This window comes from Aethalodelphis obliquidens, unplaced genomic scaffold (genome assembly GCF_003676395.1).
Source record: "Aethalodelphis obliquidens isolate GAN/ISIS:26980383/991018 unplaced genomic scaffold, ASM367639v1 scaffold17, whole genome shotgun sequence".
NCBI classification, from domain to species: Eukaryota; Metazoa; Chordata; class Mammalia; order Artiodactyla; family Delphinidae; genus Aethalodelphis; species Aethalodelphis obliquidens.
The window spans coordinates 211,177-224,434 of record NW_020837961.1 but is presented as its reverse complement, the minus strand read 5'-3'; the positions used below and the strand labels follow the sequence as shown (position 1 = coordinate 224,434).

General features: G+C 46.0%; 1 protein-coding gene across 2 annotated transcripts in view; it reads right to left on the bottom strand.

Annotated features, from left to right (window-relative positions):
- GUCY1A1 (guanylate cyclase 1 soluble subunit alpha 1) overlaps positions 1-8,621 on the bottom strand; it is a 57,687-nt gene extending 49,066 nt beyond the window's left edge. For both annotated transcript variants that reach the window (XM_027116796.1, XM_027116795.1), the window contains exon 1: positions 8,395-8,621. The gene's annotated coding sequence lies outside the window, so the exon portion shown is untranslated. The remainder of the gene's footprint in view (positions 1-8,394) is intronic.
- Positions 8,622-13,258: the final 4,637 nt, after the last annotated feature.

The window sequence follows — 13,258 nt, the reverse complement described above, 5'->3', positions numbered from 1 at the left end:
AGGACGGCCTGCTGTGCAACAGGCTCTGCCAACATCGCGGCCCTCTCACACACCACCCGGAACCTTTTTCAGCACAAGATGGCACAACAAGAGCTTAAGAATATTACTCTAAACCGTCCCCACAGAAAAGATCCACAATAGAGGCTGTGGCACGTTGTTACTTGGAGTAGAGACAAACAAAGAAGAGTGTTAGTCATTAGTGACTGCAAATATTTTAAGACATTGAAAAGTGAAATTTTACCCAGAGTTTGCACTGGGAGGATTGCCTGTTGCTAAGCACATTTGGAAACGTACAGCGTTGATCCAGCGTAAGAATCTCTTGCCTCAAATCTTGACCTATCAAGTCTCGACTATGTGACTGTGTTTATCCAAGTATCTTCCACGTTACATTTGTAATCCTCGAAATTCTGAGTTAACCCATATTGATTCAGTTTTATATTCACCAATACACAACTTAAAAGTTCATATTATACCAGTGAAACGTTGAAATTCTTTGTCCTATGTTGAATTAAGTTAATCATATGAGCCATGTATCCTTTAACTACTTGTAACAGAGGATATCTGAAGCTGCAGAATGAATGAGAAGAAGCAGCTAGCAATTTCAGTGCGTTCATATAAAAGTAGACTGGTAACATAACCAAACTCCTCTAATAAAAATATGCATTATTGGGCTTCCCTGGTGGCGCAGTGGTTGAGGGTCCGCCTGCCGATGCAGGGGACACGAGTTCGTGCCCCAGTCCAGGAAGATCCCACATGTCGCGGAGCGGCTAGGCCCATGAGCCATGGCCACTGAGCCTGCGCGTCCGCAACAGGAGAGGCCACAACAGTGAGAGGCCCATGTACCACACACACACACAAAAAAAAGCATTATTAAAGTCCTAGGGTTTGTCAGCCTCATGGATGGAAACTCCTGATGCAGTGTGAGGACTCAAACAATTTCCCTAAGTCTAGAGATGCAGCTAAAACCCTGAAGGGTTGGAATTGACTATGAAGGTCTAATGAAAAGTAATGCAGATGCCACACATCCTTTCCCCAAAACTCTAAACAACTAAATGGTTCCGAGTCACCTAACAAAGAAAGGTTCAGTGGACAGCCTGGTCTAGGTGTCACCTAACCCCTTTTAACCTTAACTCTGTTTATCGGTATTTCCCAGCACTCACTGCTCTGAGATGCCCACTTCACATCACACATTCCGACCGAACGCTCGTGATCCCTGGAGCACTTTTATTACGTGTCTGTGAACAGAATGGGAGCTAAACTGAAATGGCATCTCCTCCCATTGGGGAGAACAGTCAATTCAGCAAGTGATTACAGCGGAAGATAAGACGGTGAAAGACAAGTACCATATGACATCGCTTATAGTGGAATCTAGAAAAGTGATGGAAATGAGCTTGTCTACAAAACAGAAACAGACGCACAGACACAGAGAGCAAACTTATGGTTGCCAAAGGGGAAAGGGGTGAGGGATAAACGAAGAGTTTGGGATTCACAGATACACACTACTGGGTATAAAACAGACAATCAACAAGGACCACTGTATAGCACGGGGAACTCTACTCAATATCTTTTAATAACCTGTAATGGAAAAGAATCTCAAAAAGAGTATACATATATATACATGCATATATATATACGACTGAATCACTTCGCTGGACACCTGAAACTAACACGACACTGTAAATCAACTATACTTCAATAAAACAATTATAGCCAAGGATAAATAGCAGCATAGGGGATGAACAGGGAGGTGCAGGGAGACATAACAGTGCCCTCGATTCAGACCCGGAAGAGCGGGGAAAGTTTCTAGGAAGTAGAGCCTAGCTTGAGATATAATGTCTGAGTAGGTACCGGCCCCTCGAAGACCCAGCAAGGGGCCAGGGAATCAGGAAGAGGAGGGGAGGTGGCCGTGTTCCCCACAAAGGGATGCTGCAGAGTGTGTAGTGAGAAGTGGCACTGCCGGTTCTCCATCCATAGGTTCGTCCCCCTGACACACACACACTCACACTCTCACACAGCCCCTCACACACGCACCGACAACCTCACACACACTCACACACACTCATACACTCACACAACTCTCACACTCACCTCCACACACACCCTCATACACACTCACACACCCCTCACACTCACACACACGCACTGACCTCACACACACTCTCCTACGCACACTCACATACACTGACCTCACACTCACACACACTCACCTTCACACACCCCCTCATACAAACACCCTCACACAGATACACACTCACACCCTCACACACAGACACAGGCACTGACAACCTCACACACCCCCTCACACTCACACACACACACACTGTCACACACACTCACACCCCGCTCTTCCCACTCTTTAAATCCCACAGGTCCTGCAAAGTCCGGCATCCTCATCCTGTTGTCGAATCTCTGCTCAGCGCCAGACCTTCCCTAGAAAGCCTTCTTCAGCATTTCCCTCCTGTGGGACGCTGGCTTTTCAAGTTCTTGAGAAGTTTCTAAAACTGCAGCACAAATATTAAGCTCCTGGTAACGTGCTGACATGTGTAATTCCAAGGCTGTTTCTGGGTGGTTATCTCCACGCACAGACTTTGAGCCCCTTCAGGCAGGAATGTCATAAACTTTGCATCTTCCTCAGTAACACGCAAAATCCATAATACACTTCATCCTGAGAGGTACAGAAAAGTGACTAACCTCTGAAAAGTGTGTCACAGAACATAACGTAAGCTGAAGCTTTCAAAGACTACAAATTGAAAACAAATTCTTTTAATTCTTGTTACTACTGCCAGGCACAGCGGTGCTGACGGCGTTTATTAGCTATAGAGGAGAGCACACTGACTGCGGGGGGCGAAGAAATTCAGATGAAGGTGACTGACTGGACCAGCTGGTTTGGCTTCCTCTCAGTTCCTCGAGAACGTATCATTATAACGGCAAAAGCAAGATAAAAGTCAAGTAACAAATTTAAGGCCCAAGCCATAGTATGATGTTCAATGTCCTAAATGAGTTTAAATCCATTAATTGGGAAAAATTTCATCACAAAGTACTGAAAGCACGTGTGGATGTGATAAGGGAACAGTTACAATCATCTTTTAAAATGTTCCGTGAAGGGAGGGCTGACAGGGAGCAAAGAAGCCAGCCATGGTCTCAATTTTCAAAACAAAGAAGGTGGATTCCAACTTTAGCCTTGAGAGCTAGACACTGATTCCAGGCACGCCTCCCACGAGATTCTTAACATTATCATCTGTAAGCGCCCAAAATGTGAAGTGTTGTTACCTACCAGCTAGGGAGAGGTCAAAGGAACCCATCATTACAAAGGAACCCAGGGCTATTTCTTTTTGTTTTTACAGGGTTACTTCATAGCTCTTCTGCAGAAAGTGGAAATGCAGTGCAGCGAGGAACCTGACTGAGTCTGTCACAGAATGCACGCGCCCCGCCCACAGGAAGTATACTTGCAGAGAAGTATGCAAAAGGATGCCTCATTAAACAGTGCAGTATGGATGCCAAAAATATAGAAGGGGAGAGGACAGATTTGACTTTAGAATGATTTACCATGTGGTACCGAGGAGACAGCCAGACAAGTCCAATGATGTTAGTCCGTTCCTGTTTGCTCAGCTCTCAGGACCACACTTTCAGAAAAACAGGAATTCATCCAAAGGAGAAATTCCTTGATGATAATGGGATTCTCGACCTATGCCAATTAAGGACAAGTTGAAGGACAACATGAATATTACCATAGAGATCACAGACATATTATATCTCTGTTATGTAGAAAAGCTTTCTGTATAAGTATTCTAAGAGGTAAAAATTGGGATATGAATATTATAGAGGCAAATAGTACAGTTCACTATAAGGAAAGAGTTCTTAGGCTCAGAGCAGGTCAAATAAAGGAATGCCTCCCGCGTTCAAGATGAATCTTGATCAACAGCTCGCCTAAATTGATCTTAACATTCTCCTTGAATTTGGAAATACGATCATCTGCTAAAAGTGAAAAAATAAAGGTAATTTGGACTGGAAAACCTGGAGAACTCTGGAACATGTCTTATGGGGAATTTGATAGAAATTATCCAGGAAAGAATAGAATAACTTCCGAGCAATGTTAACCATCCCTGAAGCTGAAGGTGGAGTGAATCAGGTGCTGGTAGGCCTAGTGGCAAGAGATTAAGGGATGGAGCAGAGCTGACATGGCTGTCCAACGTCAGTGCGCTGAGCAAAGAGGAAAACCGGAGAAAATCGGGACTGGCCAAGGTGCAAAGTCACAGGACAGGAGGGTGTGTGCGGTGCTGAGTGAGGGGCTTACTGGAAGGACAGGAGGTGGGGTCAGAAAGAGAATATGGAAGGCTCAGCTTTTTCAGCTGGGCAGCCCTGAGTGATGGGAAGGCCCGGAGGGCGGGGGGCGAACACCAGTGGATTCCCAGAGTGAAGCAGCGCAGGCTGAGGTCCTGGGGACCCAGCGCGCAGATGCTGAATGAAGTTCTCAGCAATGACAGCTGACCAAAGTGTGGGAAGCAAATCCTCTGTTAGCGTAGGTTCCCAAGGGAAGTGGAATATTCAGGAAGTCAACAAGCACTGGTCACAGGGAGAGGGTAACACCCATGCAGGGTGTAAACTTAGAAAGACCCGGGGTAGCTGGGCGATGCTGAAAGGATTAACAGTTAGGAGCAGCTCTGAACAGCCTGCGGGCCCCATGGGAGAAAAGCACAGGCATGTGTGTAGGACCAGGACCACAACAGTCCACGTAGGCTCCTTGCAAAACAGATACTAATCCTGACATGGTATCGTCGAACAGAATACCTACAGCACCAAGGCGTCAAAAACCTTAAATCAATAACTAGGAAGACACCCACTATGTGCCAGGTACTGCGAATCCAAGGGTGAATACCCTGAGGGAGATCTGGGTTTGGTAGCAATACAGACATCTGGACAGGTGTTTGTTTTTCCACTGAAGTATGCTGATTTACAATGTTGTGTTAGCTTCAGGTGTACAGCAAAGTGATTCAGATACACACACACACAAATCTTTTCAGATTCTCTTCCCTTATAGGTTATTACAAGATATTCCCTGTGCTATATAGTAGGTCCTTGTTGTTTATCTATTTTATATACAGCAGTGTGTATCTGTTAATCCCAAACTCCTGATGTATCCCTCCCCGCCCCTTTCCCCTTTGGTAACCATAAGTTTGTTTTCTATGTCTGTGAGTCTGTTTCTGTTTTGTGAATAAGTTCATTTGTATCTTGTTTTCCCCAATTCCACATGCAAGTGATACTGTATGATATTTATCTTTCTCTGGCTTCCCTGTCTGAACAGGTATTTTTATTTTTAATTAATTAATTTTTTTGGCCGCACTGCGCGGCATTAGTATCTTGGTTCCCTCACCAGGGATCAAACCCATGCCCCTTGCATTGGGAGCGTGGAGTCTTAACCACTGGACCACCAGGGAAGTCCCTAAAAAGGTATTTTTAATGTAAGGTAGCAGAGTGAAAGGGGACACATAGCTATGTCAGACCTGGAAAAAATTCAGGATTAAGAAGCTTTCCTGGGGGTGCCCAGACCCCTTTCCTGGGGTGTTCACTCCCAAAGCCACTGTCTTCTGTTGGCTTCTTGCTAATTCCTACTGTGGTGAGAAGGAAGAAGTGGTGCCCGAGTGAATTAACTTAAGTTGCCTTTGATTTTCTGAAAGGGAGAGTTTATTTTAATAAAAAGATTATTAACAGCCAGAAAGGATTCCAGGCAAGCATCTACACGCAGTTGATAATCACATTTCTGTGGCTGGGCCTGGGGGAGGGGGGATCATGGCCCAAAGCCCCTCAGGGTTCATAAGGGCGTCACTCTCCTACTGCTGCTGGGCGGGGACTGGCCTAAAGCTCCTCAGTCCTGGCAAATAACTCTGTTCATACCCTGTAAGCCTGAAGGCTGCAGAAGAACAAGCCTGTGGGCCTAGCACTCAGGGGAGAGAGGAGTAGATGAACTAGGTCAGATGCTTCTGAACTGTTTGAGAGAAACAAAAGAAGCCAATGTGAGTCAGGATAGCCAAAAAATCACTCCAATGCCAAACGAGTCAACTAATCTATGCGCGGCTGAATTGGTTCATCTAAAGACCTAAAACTTGCCAGAAGATTTTCTTGTATCAAGATGGAGAGCCCCAACCAAAACTGCTGCACAGGCACCTAACGAATGTTTACTGAAAACATCTAGATGGCCTAGGGACTAAAAACGAGTGAAATTATTGATATTTTAGAAAGAAAAGCAACTGTTTCTACAAATATGCAGAAAAGTAATAAACTGTAATGTATAAGAAGAGTTGCTTGGGTAAATATTTATAATTAAATGGTATAAAAATCAATGATACAAAAGTTATATATCCTAGCAAATAAAAGGAAAGTTAAGCAACTTCCTGGAAAATCTAACATTCCTAATGGAAATAACAATTTGAGTTATCACTTACTTCTTTAGTCTTTAGTCCAATATTAATTTAAAAAGTTTTTTAAAATAATGCTTTAACACAAGATCATTTTATAAACCATAGTTATATGAGATTTGAGGACCAGACCTTGTGAAGCTACGCCTCCTTCTACATTCTCAAGAACGACAAAAAAAGTATCTTGGACATGTTATTTTATACCCGGGTACCTAGTAGCGGGGACTTAAAGGGGCTTTTTATATTCATACACTATGAAACACCACACCAAGCATAAGTACTTTCTATTTGTGTTGGGTCTCAAAGAGAGAAAAATAAAATTTATTTTCTCTGTCATACATTAGAAAAAAGATCCTACAGCACAAGGAAAAACAGAATACCCATCTATTCATTACAAATTTCTATTAAATAAACTCCAGCTACTTAAGTTTCCTCGCTGATACATTTAAAAACATACAAGTGGGTCTGTTTTATATGAGATGTTTAATTACTGTACCAATAATTATTCTAGAATTTTCCCTACTACTTTATGTCTACAGGCTTTATGTATAGAGCCTACTGTTTTGACGTGAAAAGTACAGCTTATTTATTTTAACTCCGAGCTTCTTATTTTTCTGTTGGGTCATAGATCCCTTTAGATATCTGAGGACTCTGGATTATCACCCTAAAAATGCAGAGACTCAAACGTTTAAATACAATTTCAGGAACCCCGGAAGCAATCCACAGACCGAGCTGTGTAATAACTGAACAGAGAGCACAGACTGCACGGGCAAACTCCACCAAAAGCATAACACTGTTAACATGGCTTTTTGACAAATTAAGATTTGCTTCTAAATTTTAGACATCATATTTCTGTTAATTGCTGTTATTATTGATTTTTGTCACTCTTCATAATATAGTACCTGAAATGACAACTCCCAAAGAAAACAAAAAAACATAGCCGTCTAAGGAAAAGCAACAGATTAGCTCCACACTAGGAACCAAGGTATAAAAAGCTACATCCATCACTGAAGGCTCTAACGCTTATCCACGTGTCATCAGAGGGTCAGCGATGTTCCTCCCAAGAGCAGTTCTAGTTAGGAGGTAAGCATTTGATGAAATCACTATCACAGGGCTGACCCTGATATGTTATAAATCAAGCTCTAATTTAAACTGTATATATGACCCGTTCTACTTAAAATTCCAGGGGGTTTCAGTGTGTTGGAAACCAAGACGCCCCGGTCACAATTAAGCGACACGTTCAACCTTCTGGCTTACTTCAGAAGATACACACTGTTCACCAAGTGCAAAATGAAGGCGCAACCCTGCGAAACGAGGTAGTAAAGGAAAGACGCACGGAATGCATAACCTGAAATCACATGACCGCTCGCAGCGGAGCGCCCACACAAGTGCCGCCGCAAGGCTGCTCGGCCCACCCCGGACAGGCTGAGGGCACCGGCCCGACGCCAACCGCTCCCCAGGGCGCCGCGGTCACAGTGGGCATCGGATCCCCAAGCAGTAATTAACACGCGCGCACACACACACACACACACGCGCGCGCGCACACGAACACACGCACAGGCACACGCGCGCGCACACACACACACACGCACACGCGCGCACAGGCACACACACACGCACACGCACGCAGACACACGCACACTCCCCGGCGGAGCCCGGCAGCCCCCCTGGAAGTTCGCGGCGGCCCCGCTGAGCGATCCCGGGGTCGCAGCCGCCCGGCCCCCAGGAGCGCGAAACGCTCACGCGCAGCGTGGCCGGACGAGGCTGCGGTGACGCCGGCGCGGCCTCACTCCCCGCGGGCCCTCCGCCCTCGGCCGCCGCGGGGCCCCGGGGCGCGGTGCTGCCCCCGGCGTGGGAACCGGGCCCGGTCCCGGGAGCGCAGGAGGGCTTCCTAGGGGCACGCGAGGGCCCGGACTGGGGGCGGCGGAGAGGGCCGACCCCCGGGAGCCCGGGCCGGCGAGGGCGCGCGGCTACCACTTACTCGGGGGCGTCTCGACCTCGGGCTGCGTTTCCGGCTCGCCGGCAGCTCCGGGCGCGCCTCGCAGATCCGCGCCGCCCGCCCAGGAGGAGAGTGGGCGGCGGGCGGCAGAGGGGGGCCCGGCGGCGGCACCTGCCTGTCCCTGCACCGGTGTCCCCACAGCCGGCGGCCGCCGCGCCTCTTCCCGGCTGCCGCTCAACAGGCAGGGCGGGCGCGGCGCGCAGCAAACCCGGTTCCCGCGCGGCGCCCACGCTCAGGCAGCCCCGGCCCCGGGCTCCCGCTCGCTCTCTCTCCCTCTCTCCCTCCCTGTCTCCTCCCCCCGCTCTCAGCCCTAAGGATCCCTCGCAGCGCCTCTCCCTGCGGTCTTTTCGGAACCCCTCCCCTTCCCTGCACCAAAAGACTGAGAAAGAAAGCCCCGGTTGAAACGCACCATGGAGAGGTTACGCCGGGCCCCTGTCCGCTCGCGGCACGCCCTCCCCGCAAGTGTCGGTCGCCTGGGGGGCGGGTGTGCTCCCGCGGCGGCTCCCTGCCTTCTGCGTGGACTCTAGCAGCCAAAGTGTAGGGAAACTACACCGAAATCTGCTCCTGGAAAGCCAGCTCGGGGCTGAGTGTCACCCACTGCGACCATACTAGGGCAGGGGGACTGAGTCCTCCAGCCGCCCAGTCGCCTTCCCAGCAGTTCCTGTGTGGAGACGGAGACCAGGGAACAGGGACAAAGGAAGAGAAAGGAGAAAGAGGGAGGGAACGCAAGGAAAATTTGGCCGACTTAAAAAACAATGTTTTCCACTATGCACTGGGCCGGAAAAACCTCAGTTCTCCGTAGTTAGAAACTCCAGCATTTCTGCTGGGAAATTGATGTCTCTGCATGGATGGTTTTCGTGCCCTGGTTCTCAGGTTAAAGCCAATCTGCTCCTTTGCAAATGCAGTTCTATGGCTGCCGAGCATTTACATCTTTCCAGTAAGGTCCTGATTCTGCTTGGTTCGGTACATTTAGTTCTGTTTGTTGGATGTGCGGTGTGTGTGTGTGTGTGTGTGTGTGTGTGTGTATTCCAGAACAGAAAAATAAGTTCTTATATAAGCGTTTTGAGTCACCTTTCCGACCTCAAAAAAGCTCATTATGCTGTTTCATTTTGAATTCATAATTAGTCATGATTATTATGCGATCTTTCTTCAAACCCAGGAACTCTGAGATACATTGTTCGTGGTTATCTCCAATTCGTATATTTCTCCCCAAACTTACCCACATAAATCTCTCCATTTTAGACTCATCTCGCAGCCTTGACAACTATGCTGTCCTCCAGGCAAACATCAGTCAGAATAAACATACATTTAAATAAGAAAAAATACATTTAAATAAGAAAAAAGGGCGTTTAACTAAAATTTGCCTTAGTATCGGGCAACTAGTCCAGAGCTATAAGTGCATTTTTTGGCTCTGCCATCTCTGAAACCATCTGTTTCTCTACATCTGATGCATGATAATCTCTTAGGTCAAAAGGGCTTTTGTCTTCAGAGAATTTAAGTGCTAGGAGGAAACAAATAAGTAAGAAGTACCCAGTATCGCATAGTTGAAAGAGGATTTCATAGTATTTTAAGATAAAGCTAATGATTTGAAGCTTAGAGGAAACACAGATACCGTCTGACGGGAGACTATTTCATATCAGGATGGCAGTAGAGTCAGGCCTTAAAGCACAGATCATATCTGGGAAAAGATAAAATAGAGGAAGTTTTTGTCTTTTGTGTTTTTCAGGCAGCGGCGAACTTGTGAGCAAAGGCTTGGAGGTGGGAGGGTAGGACCCTGCTGTTCAAAAAGGGAGTGGTGATCACAAGGGTCGGAAAGGCCACTGTTTCTGCAAATAACAGACGCTGGAGAGGGTGTGGAGAGAAGGGGGCACTCCTCCACTGTTGGTGGGAATGTAAACTGGTGCAGCCACTGTGGAGAACAGTATGGAGGTTCCTTAAACTAAAAATATTGATAGAACTACCATGTGATCCAGCAATTCCACTCCTGAGCATATATCCGGAGTGAGCTATAATTCGAAAAGATACATGCTCCCCTATGTTCGTAGCAGCACTATTTATAATAGCCAAGACATGGAAGCAACTTAAATGCCCATCAGCGGATGAATGGATAATGAATATGTGGTGCATGTACACAATGGAATACTACTCAGCATCCAAAGGAATTAAATGATGGCATTTGCAGCAACAGTGGATGGACCTAGAGATTATCATACTAAGAGTAAGAAAGAAAAAGACATACCATGTGATATCACTTATATATGGAATCTAAAATATGACACAAATGAACTTATCTAGGAAAGAGAAACAGACTCACAGACGTAGACTTGTGGCTGCCAAGGGGGAGGAGAGTGGGGGAGGGATGAATTGGGAGTTTGGGATTAGCAGATGCAAACTATTATATATAGGATGGATAAGCAGCAAGGTCCTACTGTACAGCACAGGGAACTATATTCAATATCCTGTGATAAACCATCATGGAAAAGAATATGAAAAAGAATGTATATGTATATATATAACTGAATCACTTTTCTATATAGCAGAAATTAACACAACATTGTAAACCAACTATACTTCAATAAAATAAATTTAAAAGGGAGTCATTTGCAAAGTACACCAAAAAAAGTATAAGCAGATGAGGTAGAAAGGTAAGTTGAGTCCAGACGGCCTCATCTGCCCGCCTTCTAGTTGTCCTGCATTGCAGCCTCATATAAAACCTGTGGTTTCCTTTTTTGTTTTTCTGTACTGTCATTACTCTTCTCAACATACCCTTCGTCCTGGATCGTGACTTGCTTGACCCATTCATTCTTGCCTTTACCGGCCTCAAATTCTAAGGCACACAGACTCCTTGGTAAGGACTACATTGAACCTCAGTACTTTCTACCAGGACCTACCCAGGTTCACCAAGGGTAGCTCTCAGGTAGAGAGTCCTGTGCAGACACTTCCTCAGAGACACAGTGAGTTCAGTTCCAGGCCACCAAAATAAAGCACATATCACAATAAAGCGAGTCACACAAATTTTTTGTTCCTAGTGCATATAAAAGTTACATTTACGCTGTAGTCTATGAAGTATGCAGTAGCATTATGTCTAAAAAACAATGTATCTGCCTTGACTAAAAAAATACTTTGTTGGGCTTCCCTGGTGGCGCAGTGGTTGAGAGTCCGCCTGCCGATGCAGGGGACACGGGTTCGTGCCCCGGTCCGGGAGGATCCCACATGCCGCAGAGCGGCTGGGCCCGTGAGCCACGGCCTCTGAGCCTGCGCGTCCGGAGCCTGTGCTCCGCAACGGGAGAGGCCACAGCAGTGAGAGGCCCGTGTACCGCAAAAAAAAAACACAAAAAACTTTGTTGCTAAAAAATCCTAACCATCAATGAGCCTTCAGCGAGTCTTAGTAGTAAGTCAAAGATCACTGATCACAGGTCACCATAACAAAATACAATAATGAAAACGTTTGAAATAGTGTGAGAATTACCAAAATGTAACACAGAGGCATGAAGTGAGCAAATGCTGTGGGAAAACGGCACAGATAGACTTGCCCGATGCAGGGTTGTCACAAGCCTTCAATTTCTAACAAAAATGCAATAAAGGGAAGTACTAAAAGGGTCTTCCTGTGGCCCTCCCCCATTCTCTATAGGGTGTGTGGGGAAAGCAACCAGCCTGGGGTACAGGAACCACCAAAGCGTGATTGTGAGAGACAGTCTCTAATCTGGATGACTGATATGCCCTGAAAAATTACTAAGAGTTCCTTGATGTTGGGAAGTAATCTTTCCAGCCTAAGTGCTTAGCGATGAACACGGATCACAGGAGGGATTCGGTAAGATCATTGACTGGATAAATGAACACCTGGATATTTCATCACCTTTGAGATCTGTTCTGTCTTACAGATGATGTGTAGGTTAAAACCTACCTGCCTCCACTTTACTGAGAATAGGAAAGTTGTCATGACAACTTCATCAAAATGTTAACAAGGACAAGTATTCAGTTTAAAGCGACTTGACTTTCCATAACTTTGTCTCTCAGGCAGAAAAGCTCAAGTTTTTCTTCTCAAGAGGCCTCGTTTTTCCTGTATGCACAACTGGCAACAGCACACAGGCCTTCAGCTGTGTATTCTGTTCGCATTTGCAGATGACAATGGCAATCAGAGGTGCGATCTGACTCCTTGCTACTCAGAGTGTGGCCTGTGTGTCTGCAGCAGCAGCGTGACCTGTGATCTTGTCAGAAGTACAGGCCTCAGGCCTCACCCCACACCTACCGAATCAGAACTTTATTTAACAAAATCCTGGTTAACTCGTATGCGTGTTACAGTTTTGGAACCACTGGTCTGCAGTCGGCTCATTAAGTGTGCTCCACCTGGAAGTGGGTTTTATGAATCTGTTTAAACCTGGGGATCTTTAGGGCAAGGCTCGCTCTTTTTTTCTGGGATGTTATTACCGTATCAGTTCAAATCAACTAATGGGACTAATGGATTCATCCTTTTGGCTTCTCGGTCTAGTTCATAAACAAAAACCACAAGTTCACAGACCAAGGGAATTTAGAAAAGGGAGAGGGTGGGAGGGAAGGAATGTGAGGAAATTGTACGCTAGTGTACAGGTACTTTTTAAAAATATGTCAGAGGTAGACCTTCTCTTTACTTTTTAGCAAACAGACCATTACCCGTACTGTTTATCCCATCAAGGTAACTTGTCAAACTTCATGATCTTTGTTTTTCTCTTTATTATTCTTTTTTCCTCCATAAGGTCATTTACTTTCAATTTGTTTGAAACGCACCTAGTTAGATGTCTTTTGCCCTGGTAACCTGTGATCAACCATTGGGACCACATTAGCATCCCACGTCTCTTTTGGAATGTGA